The sequence below is a fragment of the Mixophyes fleayi genome, chromosome 5 (assembly GCF_038048845.1).
Source record: "Mixophyes fleayi isolate aMixFle1 chromosome 5, aMixFle1.hap1, whole genome shotgun sequence".
Lineage (NCBI taxonomy): Eukaryota > Metazoa > Chordata > Amphibia > Anura > Limnodynastidae > Mixophyes > Mixophyes fleayi.
Window position 1 is genome coordinate 121,779,069 of NC_134406.1, and position 18,970 is coordinate 121,798,038.

The window sequence follows — 18,970 nt, forward strand, 5'->3', positions numbered from 1 at the left end:
AGTTTTTTGTATTTTTTTTAAATAACTTTTTTTTATTTTTTTTAAACACTTGGGAATATAGGGAAAATAACTATGCCCTTAGAAGCACAGAGCACAGGACACAGCACCACTGGACTGAACAGGACACAGCACAGGACCCAGCAGCACCACTGACCTCAGAAGGACAGAGCACAAGACACAGCACCACTGGACTGAGCACAGCACAGCACAGCACAGCACAGAACTTAACTGAACAGCACAGAACTTAACTGAACAGCACGAGATATAGCAGGACAGAGGACCACCTAACACACCCTCCCTCTACCCTGATCAATGCCCGAGTGAAGATGGCGGCAACTAGCGGGGAATTTATAGGATTCGAGTATCGCGATTATGAGTCAGAGCCTCAGTTTCAGATTTGAATTTGGCGCCAATACCCGGATCTGTCTCGGATCCGACTCGGATCGGCAACGTTTGGGTGGGCTCGGATTTCATAAATCCGAGTGCGCTCATCTCTAATTTTAATAGATTTATTTTTATTACCGTAACATCCATCGACAAACCCCAATGCTTTCACCATGGGGCAATTTTCATCTAAAGTGGCCTGCATTTTTTGCGGGCCCTAGTCCCTAATTCGGCCAGTGGAACCTCATGCTGCAGATTTCCTTGTATTTTACACTTATCCAATGGTCATAAGCACAACTTAGCATCAGCCCCTGAATGCATATTAGCAATGTTAATAAAGATCTGTGTCCATTTTAACAGCTCATACTCAAATGAGTGTAGCCCCATTGCTGATGGATTCCTTAGCAAGGGGAGTTTGGTAAATCTCAACTCTTCTCACACGCAGTACATCTACCCAATTCATTTTCTCTCTTCAGGATTGCAGATCTTATCAAGGTCTACCAGGGTTTGACTTGGGAAACCACAGACTGACTCCCTATGATGATGGTGACACACATACTAGCAAATATTTATTAAAATTTGACGTAACTTAAAGGTCCTTAACCTGATAAATAAAGGGTAATGATAAAAGATTCTGTCTCTGACAAGAATAAAGTGGCTAAGATCAATGTAAACATTGAATGTATATGTAATGCAGTAAACATTGTAAATTTCCAAAATGTTAACTGAACAGTAGCACAGAGAAAAAGGTTTAAGGCATTTAGTGGTAATCTTAATCAATAGCATGTAGTAAGAGGATCCGTATCAACATTGATAAAGTGACAAGTTCAAAAATGACAGTACTTTCAGTACCACAATTTAGTAGTAACAGCAGTAACTCTTTTAGCTTCATAAACTGAGGCTATTTTCAATACCCAGTCTTTCCTCAAATCACTTGACTTGGGCTTGGGCATTGTGTTAAACCTACAGACCCACATCCTAGTCTCATCAGTGACTCATAAAGAAGATATTGATGAAATGGAAATTTGTAATTAGAAGAGTATAATTCCTTCTCTGAGTAAGTAATAGATGAAGTAGCAACTTAAAGAGTGGAATTCAATTACCTGCAATGCCCCACGGAATGCCTCTGGGTTGCTCGTGAAGGCACTCTATGGCAACATAACATCATAGAAGTTTCCTCATACCACATAGAGTCCATTAGGATCAAGTACCGCGTTAATGAAAATTTAGCTCCCCTCCAATGCAGCATGCTTTTACCAAGGTGCAAAGTTACAATTTTTTTGCTTTACTTTCCTTAATAGATCAGGTCCAATGCATATATAATATTCAGCAAGGACCTGATGATAGTAGTAATTTATACCCCATTCATACTGCACCAAAATCCTGGGTTTTTCCCAGGTCGAGCTCAAACGACCCGGGTCTTGGTGCAGTATGAATGGTACAAGTCAAAAATCCCGGGTCTTCAACCCGGGATTTATCGAGGGGTAATTCCCGGGTCGGACCCGGGTCGCCTGCACTATGAATGGAAAAACCCGGGTTTTTCAACCCGGGTTGCACAGAAAACAAGATGATTGGCTGTCTGCCTGTCAGTGAATCATGAAGAACTGTGGGGCAATGGTGAGGGGTATGTTTTATAGTACAGATCTGTGTGCAGCATATCTCACAGTGATTCTACTGTGCTGTGTACATACATTTTGTGGAACTCAAGGTGACCTCTCAGTTTTCTTTATTCTTTATTAAAAGGGGAAAGAGTAAAATGTAGTAATTGGGTTTGGATTGTGAGAAAATTAAGAACATCAACCAGAATAGAGCTACAAGTACACTAAATTTGGAATATAAGTAGTATATAAAGGTCATCAACAATTAAAGGTCATTTAGCCAGTCCCTGCAGCTGTATAATGCTCATTCTTCAGCCACAGAGGGGTCACAAAGAAGAAAGCTCAATGTACATGTCAAGTTGCTGCTTCGTTTTATTACCATAGAGTAAAATTAAATTCTAAGTACCAATAGTTATTATCCCTGCACCTTTAAATCACAATATCTTGGTACACACCTTCTTACCATACCTTTTTATAAATATTGTGCAGGAATCCGAATGATAAGTTCAGTCGCTGAGTGATGAAGAAAGGTACTTAGATCCCAAATACTATACACATTATTATATTGATTGCGTGAATCATCACATCCCCAGATTATGAGACATATAAATGCTGTGTTCCAGCATTAACCAGTCACCTTTCAATGACATCACCATTTTTCAGCCAATGAAAACTGCTCTGGTGATGACTCCCACAAATTGCCAGGGCACAGACTTGTGCAGTATGAATGGGGTCAACCCAGGAAATTCTCGGGGCCGAGGTGCAGTATGAATGGTGTTTCTGAGCTGGGACGCTCCGAGACCCTTCAAAAACCCGGGATATTGCAGGGGCGGCAGTATGAAAGTGGTATTACTGAACAGTAAACTAAAAATTAAACATAGATGTATGTAAAAATGTGCAGTCTGTAGTACACAGAGAGTCGGCAGTAGTAGGAGTTACCTCATGTTTGATGTTGTGCAGTATGTAGCGGGTTACTGACATATGCTGGGTTACTCACATATGCTGTGGATATTTCCCATATCTGGAAACCTTGAGGGCTCTTGAAACATGTATCAAGGCTTAAATGGGCCTCTATAGTTTGTAATGTAAAAATAGTAAAACAGCACAGCTCCTGGAACAATTAAAAGGGAAAAAGATATTCTGCAAATAACTGAAATGGTTTCGATTTCCCTCTGACTTGGACCTGAACATATGTGCTGGAACTGGACTCCCTCTCTAGCTCTGGCAACTTATAATGGATCTCTGGCAGCTTTATCTATAGCAATGACTTATTCCCCTCTGGAATTGACAGTTCCCTTTGTGATTCTGGTAATCCTCTCAAGTAAACTGACAGCTCTTCCTGCTCTTTTGGCAAAAACTGCCAGCCCTGTGTGCCAAATTCAGCTTTCTCTGTAAGACTTGTAGGTCTATCAAAGGGATTGGTAGAGCTTCCCATTACCTTTAGTCTCACTAAAATAACATTGCCCTTTCTGTCTAATAGCAACTTTTCTAGGCTGTGTGGACTCAGCTACGGTGCTCTCCTTCCATCAGCTCTGATTGGTGAGACAGTAGTCACAAAAATGGTCATATTAAAGTGAATAATGAAACTCAAATAACTGAGTGGCTGAACGAATTAATTCAGGTTGTCAACCATTTTTTTCCATAGCGTGGAACTGACTAGCATGAATGATGTATATGTGTTCTGCCTAAATGTGTAACAGTGGATCCCTCACCAACAGGGGCAGGCTGGACCAGGGGACGAGAGGACAATCTTCCTCTGGGTAAGTTGATTGCCTTAGACTGGGTCAGTGAGCCACATGCATTTCTTTTCAAACTTCCCTAGCAGGCTGCCAGCTGGCACGGCAGAGATGATGTGTCGGCTCTGCACACTTGGCTGCTCGCTGCCTATTGTCAAATACAGAAAGCTTGTGGAAGGTCTTTTTACATAGAGTATGTGAAGAGTATGTGAAGAGGGAACATCTTTTCTCATCCCTCTGTTTCCTTTAATGTTCACCAGAGACACAATGATCTCGCAAATTAAACTATACCTCACCACTAGTCTAGAATCTTAAGAAGCTGTTTCACATACACACCACTTAATTGCAGCACATATTACTTGAATTATTACACAGGCCCATAACTAGGGAATTGTGAATCTGAGAAAACAAACTAGTATTCACAAATAATACGTAAATGTTTAACTGATATTTGGCCAAATCACACTGCACCCAAAATCAAGTGCTTCATACAACATTATTTGTAAAATATGAATTTAACAACATGATGAAGTATGCCATAACTAAAAAAAACATAGCTATGAGTTTGGTTTGGGTACCATTGATATTATGTGTGCATTGTAATTGAAAGCCTTTAGCTGTAGCAAGATTCATAAAATAGTTTGTAGAGCGGTTTAGGCAGTACTTGGCAGTGAATGCTGGGACCTAAAGAAATTGCTTAACTGTAAAATGTAGAATAAGGTAACTAAGCCTAACCAAATGTCTGACACAGAATTAATGCGTGTATATCAGTCAATCAAAGCCATAAAAAATAACCTTCGCACAGAAATACACAATATATAACAAATTACGGAATAACATAGATGTTAAGAATGCAATTTACAGATCCTTGAAGGGTAAAGATATTTACATAATTTTGAATATACAAGGACATAAAAAACTGTCAAACAAACAAGCCTATGTTTTTTACAATACCAGTAGGACAAATGACTTGTCATTGATAGAAAGTTGCAAAGAAATGAAGTATGTCATCAAAGTAATATAGTTTAAATGCATTTATAAGCAGAAAAAAAGATATTTAATTGTACATATAACCTATTTTCTAATGGTAGTCTAAAAAACCTTTTATTACTAGCTCATTTCTCCATTTCAGCTCTATTTGCCAGACAGACACTATCAAATAGAATTAAAGTAACCCAAAGATCAACTTATTGAGTGACAGAGTAGACAACTCTAGAGGAAGCTGGAGCACTGCAAGTCTTCACACTGCCAAAACACACATACTAATTATTTCCACATTGGTTGACATTGCTAGTAGATCATTTCTAGTTTTATATGCAATCACTGGATTGAATTTTCTTAAGATTCTATTTTCCATTGGCCTGGGACAGAAACAGCGACACATGCTTACAGGTTAACATAGAATTTACCCGCATTGTAGCACTGCTTCATGCTAAACAACTGCTGACCAATTGCAAGAATCTAAAGATATTTCATCATTATATCATTATACATTTCTTAATTCAAAGTTATTCCAAACACTTGTTTTGCACTGTTGCATTTTATTTTTACATACTATGCAAGCAGGTGTAAATTATTGATGACTTCTGGGATAACTTATAATATTCTAGTTTTACTTTGAATAAAGAAAAGGTGTTTGTATAAGGTATACATAGGTGTGTTTAGTGTTCACAACAATGCTTTCTAATATGTTATAACATTGCTATTCACAAAATATAGAGATACATTATCAAAATGTAATATATTAAAATAATGTCACTTGTATACTATGTCTAAATTGGTACTATGTAAGTATTATGAAGGTCTGAGATACAGATGTGCACTCTTTTTAAGAAGGGAAGAGTGGTATTGAATGATGTGCTTAAAAAACCCCATCTAACATTGAGGTATCACAAGCTAGTATTGTTTGTGGGGCATGCAATACAGATTTCAAGAGGCAGATGGCGTTTATGTGAAATTGCACTGCATGCGTGCCTGACGCGAAGATACTTTTACGTGCCTCTGATGAAACAGATGTTTGCTGAGAAACGTGCCAGTCAAGTTTGCTAACACTTGGTGAAGTCTGGATGTGTATAACAGCGGGGTTATGATTTTTCATCTACAACCAGGAGGATAATTATATATACCAACGGATCACTGTAAGAACTGATTTTCGATTTCTCCGTTTATCTATGGATTGAAGAATCGGATAAGTGCCAACATTTACCTGCACAACTATTTTGTGTATGCTGTGATTTTTCCCAGTTCCTATAGGGTTCTTTTGTTTACAGCAATTATCGCATTGGTATTTCAGCCAAGGAGAATATTGTTATCTCAAGTGTCCTAATTTATGGTGACTAATATAATTTATTTCTCTGGATGGTGGCAATTATTCCACAAGACTGCGTTTCACATTATACCTCTAGGTGGTGAATATGAACCCATAGGATTTTGGGATCTATGATTTGGACATTTAGATGATTACTAATAATTTTGAGATCATATGCTTTTTGACTCCACTAGTGAATATTTAGAAGGTTGATCACAACTTTTTAGATTTATTTTTAATAATATTTTTATGCAAATGTAATATTTATGTGCAATTGTGTTTGTCTCATAAACGTGGATATATTTTTATATATCTATGCTTAGCGCTCTCCTATTTTCAGGATTGACTAGCAGTGGATCAATCAGCCCTCACAGCACTGATGTAGTTCTAAGCACCTGAGAAACACTGAAGTCAGAGGGATGTCATGACAACCAATAAGCAGCCTGAGATACATTGGAACATCCTCTGTTCTCAAGACGGACAGCTATGAAGGCTTGCCATATCATGTTGATACACTGTTTTCTTTTAATTGATTAGCAATTATGTGCCCCAAGAATAATACAGTATTTTCCTGGGAATATCATAATACACATTGAAAATAACGTGGCATCTAGCTAAAGGGCATGTCCATAGGTCAGTTCAATGTATATACATATTATTTTTGTATAGCTTAAAGTGTAGGAAGAGTCAATTAAAATGCATTCAACACATCAAACAAGAGACATGGTTTTATTCTGTTTGTTAATATGATATAATATTTTCACACTAACACATTTTCTTTAAAAAAATAGTCAGTTTCTATATATGATAAGGTACAACTTGTTTTTTTTTATTCCTTTATGTCTAATTATATATAAATCCAGTGCTACCTATTGGTGTTCGCGTCAAAGGGAGATTTGATCATCTAAGGATAGTTTTACTAGAGGTTCTAGAAAGGAAACATGGAGCTGTAGAATCTGACTGGTTGATATGGGCAACACCTCCACTTTTCCTTTTTAGAAGCTTTAATAAAGCTACCTCCTAGAATTTTTTTCTGGTAGTTTCTAGACCAATGGTGAGCAACAGGGGGCCCATGGGCCACCACCAACTCCCATCCTGCTGCTCCCGATCTCTGCAAGCAGAGATTAAGACTGAATGCAACCAGCTGGCTTTCTCAGCATGTGGCCACCACTGAACATTGCATTGTGTCACGCAGCACGGCCAAACAGAGAAAGAGGAGTTACTGTAATGCATTCCGGACCACAATCTCTCCATCTTTTCTCTGCGGGCACAGCTGTGCAGTTAAGTGAGGGAAGGTGTTAGTGACATTTTGGGAGGTGTGAGTAATATATGAAGAGGTTTGAGTGGTATGTGATCAGGCCTGAGGGGGCATGTAGGGAGATCTGAATGACATGTGAGGGGCATGTGAAGTAGTCTGACTGACATGTGGGGAAATCTGAGTGGCTTGTGAGAGGCATGTGGAATGGTCTAAATGACATGTGAGAGGCATGTGGAGATGTCTGAGTGGCAAGTGAGGGGCATGTGGTGAGTTCAATTGGTGAAATTGATAAATATTAATGTGACCAAAAGCCAGTCATACACACAGGACCACAGATCTCATCTTCTGACTGAATTTTCTAACATGTCCAATAATGATCCAGTCAATGGCAATCAAATTATTATAAGGCATCCGCTTACTGTGAGGGTTAAACACTGTACACTCACTATAGATTCTAATGGTCAATATCACACCATGGCCAGCTTCAATCTATAAGAAGGTCAAACAACTTAAGCGTACACTCAAAGCTGGCCAAGGTTTCAATGCCGAACCATTTCTATTCATTAGTGTCTTCCAGATTGAGGAGCTTTAGCATTTGCAATAAGCTGTGTAAAAGTCCCATTTGTTAAAGAGAAGAATAATTGAGACAACGTTCTAAATCTTCTGTATTTGAGTGAAGATAATGTTTGGTGTTAAGTAAAGGGAGTGTCATGGTACTAAGATATCATAATGCATTTGTTCTGATAATAGCAATGTAAAGCAAAAGGTACACAAGACATTTGTACTCCCTCTTCCTACATTCTTAAAAAGGAAGTTTCAGTTTTGTGCCCATTGACATTTATCTGTACGTAAAAAGTATTTATATTCTTTGCTTGAAAGATCATTGTCAACTGTTCATGTTAACTTTAGTGCACTTTTATTTATTTTCTAGTTGATGTTGTTTGCTGCTTCATTGTATTCACTGACCCTTCTCAATAAAAAGTTTATAAAAGAAAAACATACATTTTACCTTGTACCTTGGGATAGGAAGTTTTACCCCTAACTGGTGCATGTTGTGATAACTTCTTTGCTTAATAATCTTTGGAGTAGCTATACAATTCAGGTATTGTGTCTCATAGCTACAGTTAAGCAGCATAGTTTTAGATTGGCCATTTATCATTATTATCACTGGCTTACCTGCCTCATCACCTTTTTAGCTCTAATGGTAAGGTTGAATGTAGACAGTTGCTCATCTTTTTTATTACGAGGAAGACATTTGCCCTCCGAACTGGAGCAGCTTTAAGAAATTTGTGAAGAAGATATTTTTGGCCAGTGGCAGAAAAAAAGTCCCCGCTCCTCTGGTCCACACATGCTCAGAAGGAGCCTGAGTTATGCTTTTTTGAGCAGAGAAGGGCCAAGAAAATAGAATGGCATTGCTAAGCCCCTACCCAATTTTGCTATGCTTCCCGGTGATGCACTGTTTTGCTTCATGTAAAGGCCCATTTGTCTATGAAACCCAACAATTCTGGATTATGTCTCAGAAACAACATGGATCATAAGGATATTTAGCTTCATTGGGCCGCTAAGTAATATTTAAGGAAATGTACACATGCAATTTTCCCTGGATTTGTGGAGCATTGCAAAAAATATTGTCTGTCTCTGTCAAACTATAACATGTTTAGAAACCTTTTTTAGATATAGAGTGAATGGTGGAACTTCACATTAATGAATCATTCTAAAATAAAAAATGACTGTTTGGATGCAATCTCATAATTAACATTGCTTTGTATAAAAAATGTGGATTCAAATCATGATCAGTGATGCGGTTCAAATTTGAAGCAGTATGCTATATTAAATTATTTATCCATCTGAGCATTCAGGTTGAGAAAAATGTTTTGTGGTGTCCATAATGAGGAGGCAAGAAATACTGTATCATATTCCAGTGTATTACAGAATATTATGGTAAATAACAAATAGAGTTACCTTGTCTTGCTTTGATGGTTATGCACAAGTTTAGAATTCAGTCCAACCTGTAAAAAGTGAGAAAGAACAATGACAATATATATGTGCTTTTCTTTATTTAGAGTTTGGGTTATAGTTTTAGTTGAAAGTAAAAGTTAATATATTAGGATTAACAGATTTTACCATTAGATTTTATCATCAGATACTTTGAATAGTATATAATCACATGAATATAGATGATATGCCATTCAGGTAGATGTCATACTGATAAAAGCTTAACATGCAGCCTAGTCCCTAAGTACAGGAGCCAAATGAAAGTATAGGTTCCAAAGTTTTGTAGATGAGCAGAAGAGATTACCTTTAAAACAGGGGAAGGTAGAAATAGTAAGGAGATCAATGTTGGAGGTGGACAGAATATGTTAGTTTTGAGAGCTTACAGTAATGGATGCTATGTTCATTTTAGAGTGGAACATTAATATTGTTGGCTTTAACAATATATTTGGGTGTCACTGCTTGTCTCATCTGTCAATGACAGCCAAATATAAAGAGGATATCAGGAACAGTCTTATTCGATTACCCAATGGCAACACATAGGGGTATATTTACTAAACTGGCAGTTTGAAACAGTGGAGATGTTGCCTATAGCAACCAATCAGATTATAGCTGTCATTTTGTAGACTGTACTAAATGAATGTTAACTAGAATCTGATTGCTTGCTATAGATATCTCCATGTTTTGAAACCTGCAGTTTAGTAAATATACCCCATAATGTTCAAAGTAAATAATATGTGCTGCTTATTAATTTGAAGAGATATTATTGTAGTGACAACATAAAGACATCCCAACAGGGATCAACACCAGGGCAGTATAGACCTGTCTCACCCCTTAGTGCTGGCAGAAGGAGAGACCCATGAAAATCAACCAAAGTCTCTCAATAAACAAGTTTTAAAAAAATAATTAAATTAAACATGCTTGCATTTACAGCCTAACCAAATTAAATTAATTCTAGCTATGCCAAATATACTTTCTAGAATAAACATAGAAAAATAGATTGGGGATTTATTAAACATAGTCTATGTTTTATATTAAATCTCTGATATTTCAAAAGTAATACTGACAATAAGGAGTACTGATTATGTTTAATTACTCTTTTTTCAACTTTGATTGTACATCTGCTGAATTATTTTAAAATACTTTGCAGTTTAGAGGGATGCACATATTAGCATTTAAATAGATCTAACTAAGTTTAAAAGTTTTAATTGACTTTTGGATCCAAAAGTATACCTGTTTAAAACAACTGCTTTCTTTCTTGGTATTATGAGTAACTCGGCAGGTATATATATAAAATACTTGAATTGCATAATAGAGGTTTTTTTTTGGAACTATAGAGTATTATCTCATTGAGTCTGTATAACTATAAAGAAAGCTGTTAACATATACTGAAAAAAATTAAGTGGGAAAACACACTCACCAAGTGGTCACATGAACAAATCCAAATACTCATCAAACATCATGAGATTATGAGCAAGAAACCACAATACTCAGTGAAAAATTAAAAGCAATAAAGGTTTAGCAAAGATCCAACAAACATAATATAAGACAGAAATTGACCAAACTGAAAACCAGGGTATAGAAAAAAAATATATAAGATAAAATATATAAGGGAGAAAAATCACTATGCACTTAAAAATGTGTACAAATGGAAAAATAAAACCTATAAAGGGACCAATTTTAATTCCTCCAAATACTCCATGTCAGGGTGGGAGTCCAAATAACTGGACTCAGCCAAAAGTGTTTAAACATGTTTGGTCAGTTGGTCCAAGTGGAGGTAGTTAGGTTTAGCTCAGACATTCCTTTAGGAAACATATTCAGATCACAGTCATGCAATCCCTCTGCTCATTCATGTCCTTTCCTACTTAGAGTAAACAGTCTTATTAAGGTATTGTTAAAAAAAAGTAAACCACTAGGTGTAGAAAATATTAATTTCAAAGAAATTGGGAAATCAATGTGCCACTCTTTACTTATGGGCAAAAACCACACAAGGGTTGTGAATGTGAAGTATAGATAACAACTGTTGAGAAAAACCACAAAAGTCACATTTCTTTTGAATAATATTAGATATCGTATTTGATATGTAAATGGGCGGGAGGTAATGACTGATTTATTGAAGGGGAAGTTAGGTCTCTGGTATATGTCCGAGAAAAGTTATGGAAGGTCATAACTTTTGGACTATTTTTGAACAAACCATAATTGACACCAAGGGGACATTTTCTCCCCCACATTAGCATATACACTGCCCCTCTGAATACCATTCAATACACTGCGTGGGAGAGGGCAGATGGTCAGCTCTTGGGACTCAATCTAATTGAAGGACTGTCCATTTGATTCTGTCTTTTCCCAGTCATACAGATTATGATACACAAGTTTTATTCTCTGTAATTTCATCCCATTTGTTTATATAACTGTATTGTACCCGCAGGAATATCAATGCTATTGATTTTCAACAGTTTTCCACCTCTCTCCAACACCTTCTCTCCCCAATTTCTAAATTCTCCTCCCCTGATCGGGCAGTACCCCATTTTCATCAAACCCTAGCAACTGCCCTGGATCAAGTGGCTCCAGCGACACTACATACTTCGCGTAGAATTCGTTGCCAACCGTGGCACACTACAGTAACACGAACTCTACATAAACTTTCTCGTAAAGCAGAACGTCACTGGCGTAAATCTAGTGCCTCTAATGATTTCATCACATATACTGATATCTAGCACTCCTACAGAAATGCTCTGGACACTGCTAAACAAGCATACTACCGATCTCTCATCTATGCTCAGGCTTCTAACCCCAAACGCCTCTTTAACACATTTAACTCTCTTCTGAATTAGGGATGTGCCGCGGCGACTTTTGGTGTCTCGTGTTTTGTGTTTTGGATTCGGATTTTCTTTAAGTTTTGGGTTCGGATTTGTTTCGCAAAACACCTGCCGAAAGGTTTTGGTTCGGATTTAAGGTTTTGGATTTGGATTTTTTTTGAAAAAAGCATAAAAAGTTCAAAAATCTTTTGGGCTTATTTTCACTCCTACGCTATTATTAACCTCAATAACATTCAATAACAATCATTTCCACTAATTTACAGTGTATTCTGAACACCTCACAATATTGTTATTAGTCCAAAACGTTGCAACGAGGTATATTTCTGGACTGCGTAGTGGAGTGGTCCCCACAATATAATAAGAAAACCATCAACTGGTCTGAATCGCACCAAAAAATGTACCTGGACTGCGTAGAGGAGTGGTCACCACAATATAATTTAAAAACCCTGAACTGGTCTGAATCGCACCAAAAAATGTACCTGGACTGCGTAGAGAAGTGGTCACCACAATATAATTTAAAAACCCTGAACTGGTCTGAATCGCACCAAAAAATGTATCTGGACTGCGTAGAGGAGTGGTCCCTACAATATAATTAAAAAACCCTCCACGGGTCTGAATTCCAAAAAAAAAGTTTCTTGACTGCGTAGTGGGGTGGCCCCGGTACACAATTTTTTACCGGGGCCACAATATAATTAAAAAACCCTCCACGGGTCTGAATTCCACCAAAAAAGTTTATGGACTGCAAAGTGTAGTGTTCCCCATAATATTATTTAAAAATTTTGCAGCAACAGTCAACGTTGTTTAATATCTGATACACCTCTATCTGGACTGCATAGTGTAGTGGCCCCGGTACTAAATATGGTACCGGGGCCACAATACCTCCTCCAACTTCCAAGTGTAGTGTTTATAACATATAACACTACAGTAATTCTAGTACGTCAATACCTCTTGTTTTAAATAATGACAGGGCATTTTACTTTTGGTTTAATTTTTTGAATTTGTTGACATTTGTTTTACTTTTTGAACATGGCAAACGACTGTTGAATGGTCACATAATGCCAAAAAAAGAGTTGCAAGATGGAATTGTCCTTGGGCCCTCCCACCCACCCTTATGTTGTTGAAATAGGACATGCACACTTTAACAAACCTATCATTTCAGCGACAGGGCCTACCAAACAACTGTGGCTGAAATAATTGGTTTGTTTGGGCCCCCACACCAAAAAAGCTATTCATCTCTCCCTGTACAAAATAAACAGGCTCTACTGAGGCAAGATGTCATCCTCATCCTCAACCTCTGATTCCTCTCCCCCTACAGTGTGTACTTCCTCCTCCTTACACATTATCAATTCGTCCCCGCTGGACTCCACAACCACAGGTCCCTCTGTACACACTGGAGGGGGGACAACTCAGGTAAAATAGAGCCAGTTTGTACAGGGGCTTCCAAACTGCCTTTTTTTCCTGCCAGTAACAATATGGACTGTCTGACATGTCTATTTGGATGGTGTCAGCAAAATAATACTCCACCATTTTTTCAATTGTGACAGCATCCAATGCAGCGACAGTAGACATGTCTGCAATGGTTTTTCAGGTCCTTCAGTCCGGACCAGATGTTATCAGCATCCCCGACAGCGGCTCTTTTAGGAAAACTGAGCTTTTTCCTCGCAGCCATAGATGTGGAAGAAAATGAGGGTGGAGCTGTTGGCATGTCACGGTCCTCTTTAGAGGACAATCTCCTGACCAGCAGGTCGTTGCACCGCTGTAGACTTGTGTCCACCGGAAACAGAGACACAACATACGCTTTAAACTGAGGATCGAGCACGGTGGCCAGAATATATTCCTCTGACTTTAAAAGAGTGACCACCCTCGGATCCTGGCAAAGCGTACGAAGGGCTACATCCACAAGAGCTACATGCTTGGTGTAATCGCAATGGTTTACCGGCTCCTCCCTCACTTTCTCCAGCTGCTTCTGCAACAGCCTGATCAGGGGAATGACCTGACTCAAGCTGGCAGTGTCGGAACTGACTTCTCGTGTGGCAAGTTCAAACGGCTGGAGAACCTTGCACAACACGGAAATCAGTCTCCACTGCGCTTGACTCAGGCGCATCCCCACTCCTTTGCCTATGTCATAGGTGGCTGTGTAGGCCTGAATGGCCTTTTGCTGCTCCTCCATCCTCTGCAGCATATAGAGGGTGGAGTTCCAGCGCGTCACAACCTCTTGTTTGAGGTGATGGCAGGGCAGGTTCATGGTTTTTTGATGTGCCTCTAGTCTGCGGTAGGCACTGGCTGAATGCCGAAAGTGTCCAGCAATTTTGCGCGCCACCGCAAGCATCTCCTGCACACCCCTGTCACTCTTGAGGTAATGTTGCACCACCAAATTAATGGTGTGGGCAAAACATGGGACGTGCTGGAAATTGCCCATATTTAATGCCCGCACAATGTTACTGGCATTGTCTGACACCACAAATCCCCATGAGAGTCTAAGTGGGGTAAGCCACTGGGAGATAATTTCCCTCAGTTTCTCTAATATGTTGTCAGCGTTGTGCCTCTTATTAAAGCCTGTAATACACAATGTTGCCTGCCGTTGCACGAGCAGCCATTTTGTAGATGCTGCTACTGATGCAGCTGTTGCTGCGGAAGGGGATGCATCTACCCAGTGGGCTGTCACAGTCATATAGTCCTTCGTTTGCCCAGAACCACTTGTCCACATGTCCGTGGTTAAGTGGACAGTGGGTACAACCGCATTTTTTAGAGCACTGAGGACACTTGATCGTACTTCTCTGTACATTTTTGGTATCGCCTGCCTAGTGAAGTGGAATCTCGACGGGATTTGGTACCGGGGACACAATACCTCCATCAACCCTCTAAATCCCACTCCACTAATGGCGGACACCGGGCGCACGTCTAACACCAACATTGCAGTTACAGCCGCAGTTATACGCTTTGCAATAGGGTGACTACTATCGTATTTTGTGGTCATGGCAAACGACTGTTGGACGGTCAATTGTTTTGTGAAAGACTTAGCGGTCTTACGACTTCCCCTCTGGGAAGATGACCGACTAACAGCAGCAACAGCAGCAGTGGCAGTAGTAGGCGTACCGCTGCAGGATTCCTCTGATGAATCCCGTATTGAAGAGGACTCAGTCTGGCTGCTGACTTGGACTGCAGGACTGAATCTGATGGAGATCATGGAGGAAGTTGACGAGGAGGGTGTTGCTGGTGTGTATCCAACTGGACCACGGGATTTAGGTGTCCCTGTACCGATGACGGTCCTAGCCCCAGTTCCTGAACTAACCACTGAACTATGAAGGTTATTCAGGTGACGTATAAGGGAGGATGTCCCTAGGTGGGCAAGATCCTTACCCCTGCTTATTTGAGCTTTACATAAGCTACATATGGCCATACATTGGTTGTCCGGATTTGGATAAAAATAACTCCAGAGCGAAGAGGTGCATTTTTTGGTCTTCTGACCAGGCATGACGATGGGCTTTTTCATCCCATGGACATCAGCTGTTTACCCCCCTGGTGCCTCATTTTCAATAACCACATCACCATCCTCATCATCAAGTTCCTCCACAGCGCCAGCGACATCATCAATAGCCTTCTCCCGAGCCACCTCTTCCCGTACAGTGATGGGAAGGTCAGGCTTGACAACCACCAACACCCTTGGACTCGCCTTTGGGATTTGTGATAATTTCTCTTTAGAAGGCAGAGTTGTTTGCTGTTTTGTTGCTGACAGCATAACTCTCTTCAATTTTTTGTAGGGGGGAAGGAGGAGGAGGGCTAAGATCCTTGGGTGAAGCTGAACCACTAGTCATGAACACGGGCCAGGGCCTGAGCCGTTCCTTGCCACTCCGTGTCGTAAATGGCATATTGGCAACTTTACGTTTCTCCGCAGATGATTTTAAGTTTCTCTTTTTGCTACTTTTACTTAACTTGGGCTTTTTGGATTTTACATGCCCTGTACTAGGAGATTGGGCATCGTGCTTGGAAGACGACGTTGATGGCATTTCATCGTCTATGTCATGACTAGTGGCAGCAGCTTCAGCATTAGGAGGAAGTGGGTCTTGATCCTACCCTACTTTATCCTCCAAATTTTTGGTCTCCATTATATGTAGCACAAGATACTGCAGAATGTGTGAACTTGGTAATATTGCAGTACCAATGGACTTATACTGCTGGATTGGTTTTGCAAATTTTGTTATAATTACTTTTTTTTTCCATTTTTTTTTTATAATTTTTTTTTCATTTTTTAAACACTTGGGAATAATGGGGAAATAACTATGCCTTTAGTAGCACAGAGCACAGGACCACTGGACTGAACAGGACACAGCACAGGACCCAGCAGTACCACTGAACTCAAAATTGACAGAGCACAGGACACAGCACCAATGGACTGATACTGCAGAATGTGTGAACTTTGTAATATTGCAGTACCACTGGACTTTTACTGCTGAATGTGTGAACTTGGTAATATTGCAGTACCAATGGGCTTATACTGCAGGATTGGTTTTGCAAATTTTGTTGTAATTAATTTGTTTTTTAATTATTTTTTTGTATTTTTTTTTCTAACTTTTTTTTAATTTTTTAAACACTTGGGAATAATGGGGAAATAAAGATTTATGCCCTTAGAAGCACAGAGCACAGGACACAGCACCACTGGACTGAACAGGACACAGCACAGGACCCAGCAGCACCACTGAACTCGAAATTGACAGAGCACAGCACACAGCACCACTGGACTGATACTGCAGAACACAGCACAGCACAGCACAGCACAGCACAGCACAGAACTTAACAGCACAGCACGAGATCTACCAGAACAGAGGACCACCTAACACACCCTCCCTCTACCCTGATCAATGCCCGAGTGAAGATGGCGGCGACTAGCGGGGAATTTATAGGATCCGAGTATCGCGAGATCCGACAGCGGGATTATGACTCAGAGCCTCGGTTTCAGGTTTTCATTTGGCGCCAATACCCGGATCTGTCTCGGATCCGACTCGGATCGGAAACGTTCAGGTGGGCTCGGATTCAGGAAATCCGAGTGCGCTCATCTCTATTCTGAATCCTCCTGCCCCAAATCCTCCAACTAACATCAGTGCACAGGATCTTGCTTCCTATTTCAAGGACAAAATTGATAAGATCAGGCTTGAAATGGTATCTCCCTTGACAAGCAATCTGCTCAATTCCTTTGTAGCACCCTCTGACACTCTCTCTTCATTTGATCCCACAAATGAAGAGGAAGTTTCTACTCTCTTCTCATCTTCCTACTCTACCTCCTGTCCTCTTGATCCCATTCCCTCACAAATGGGTATGTCCCTGTCTCCTGTGCTCATTCCCCCTCTAACTAAAATCTGTAATCTATCTCTTTCTACTGGTATTTTTCCATCTATATTCAAACATGCAGTGATTACTCCCATTTTAAAAAAACAGAATTTTAACCCTAACTCTCTCATAAATTACCGCCCCATCTCCCAGGTCCCATGCCCCTCCAAGCTTATCGAGAGAATTGCCTACACACGCCTCACACACTTTCTTACAGCAAACAACCTATTGCATCCTCTTCAGTCAGGCTTTCGCTCTCAACACTCCACAGAGACTGCGCTCACCAAAGTTGTCAATGATTTGATCACAGCAAAAAATAATAACCAATACTCTCTTCTAATTCTCCTGGATCTCTCTGCTGCATTTGACACTGTTGACCACTCTCTCCTCATACAAATGCTACAATCCCTAGGTCTTGAAGGCACTGTCCTATCCTGGTTTTCATCCTACCTATCTAATCGCTCTTTCAGTGTTAATTTCTCTGGATCCACCTCGGCTCCGCTTCCTTAATCAGTTGGAGTTCCACAAGGCTCAGTCCTAGGTCCTCTGCTATTCTCTATCTACACCACTTCTCTTGGAAAACTAATAAGCTCCTTTGGATTTCAGTATCATCTCTATGCGGATGATACACAAATTTATCTATCCTCTCCTGATCTTTCACCATCTGTGTTGTTTCGCGTTACTGACTGTCTTTCTGTCATTTCATCTTGGATGTCTTCTCGCCAGCTCAAACTTAATCTTTCAAAAACTAAATTAATAATATTCCCACCCAAAAACAGAAGCTTCCTGCCTGACATTTCTATTTCTGTCGTTAACATGACCATAAATCCCACCCCGCAAGCTCGTTGCCTAGGTGTAATCCTTGATTCACAACTGTCGTTTATTCCCCACATCAACTCTATATCTAAATCATGTTACATACACCTAAAGAACATTTCCAGAATACGCACATATCTGACAAAAGACACCGCAAAAACATTAATTCATGCACTCATCATCTCCCGCATCGACTATTGCAATTCCCTCCTTACTGGTCTTCCCAAAGTCAGACTTGAACCCCTACAATCTATTTTGCATGCAGCGGCTAGACTGATTTTCCTTACAAAACGTTATTCCTCTGCTGAGCCACTCTGTCAGTCTCTACATTGGCTGCCTGTATTTCAACGAATCCAATATAAAATTCTTCTACTAACATACAAGGCCATCAACAAAATTGCTCCGACATACATTTCCTCACTTGTCTCGAAATATCTCCCTACTCGACACCTCCGTTCTGCACAAGATCTACGTCTCTCCTCCACTCTCATCACATCCTCCCATTTTCGGTTACAAGATTTTTTCCGGGCTGCACCTACTTTGTGGAATTCCCTCCCACGCACAGTAAGACTTTCCTCTAGTCTTCAAGCGTTCACTGAAAACCCACCTCTTCAGACAAGGTTATGATATTCCTCAACCATCATCTTAATTTCCCTAGATTACCCTATTACCATCCTCTACACTGCTAACGCAAGACAACAACCTTCTGACCAACATTGCAACACACATAGCCC

At 39.9% G+C, this 18,970-nt stretch overlaps 1 protein-coding gene across 16 annotated transcripts in view; it reads right to left on the bottom strand.

Annotated features, from left to right (window-relative positions):
- LOC142158631 (poly(rC)-binding protein 3-like) overlaps window positions 1-18,970 on the bottom strand; it is a 1,531,228-nt gene that overhangs the window by 974,467 nt on the left and 537,791 nt on the right. For all 16 annotated transcript variants that reach the window (XR_012692823.1, XR_012692822.1, XM_075212788.1 and 13 more), the window contains one exon: window positions 9,247-9,293. The gene's annotated coding sequence lies outside the window, so the exon portion shown is untranslated. The remainder of the gene's footprint in view (window positions 1-9,246; window positions 9,294-18,970) is intronic.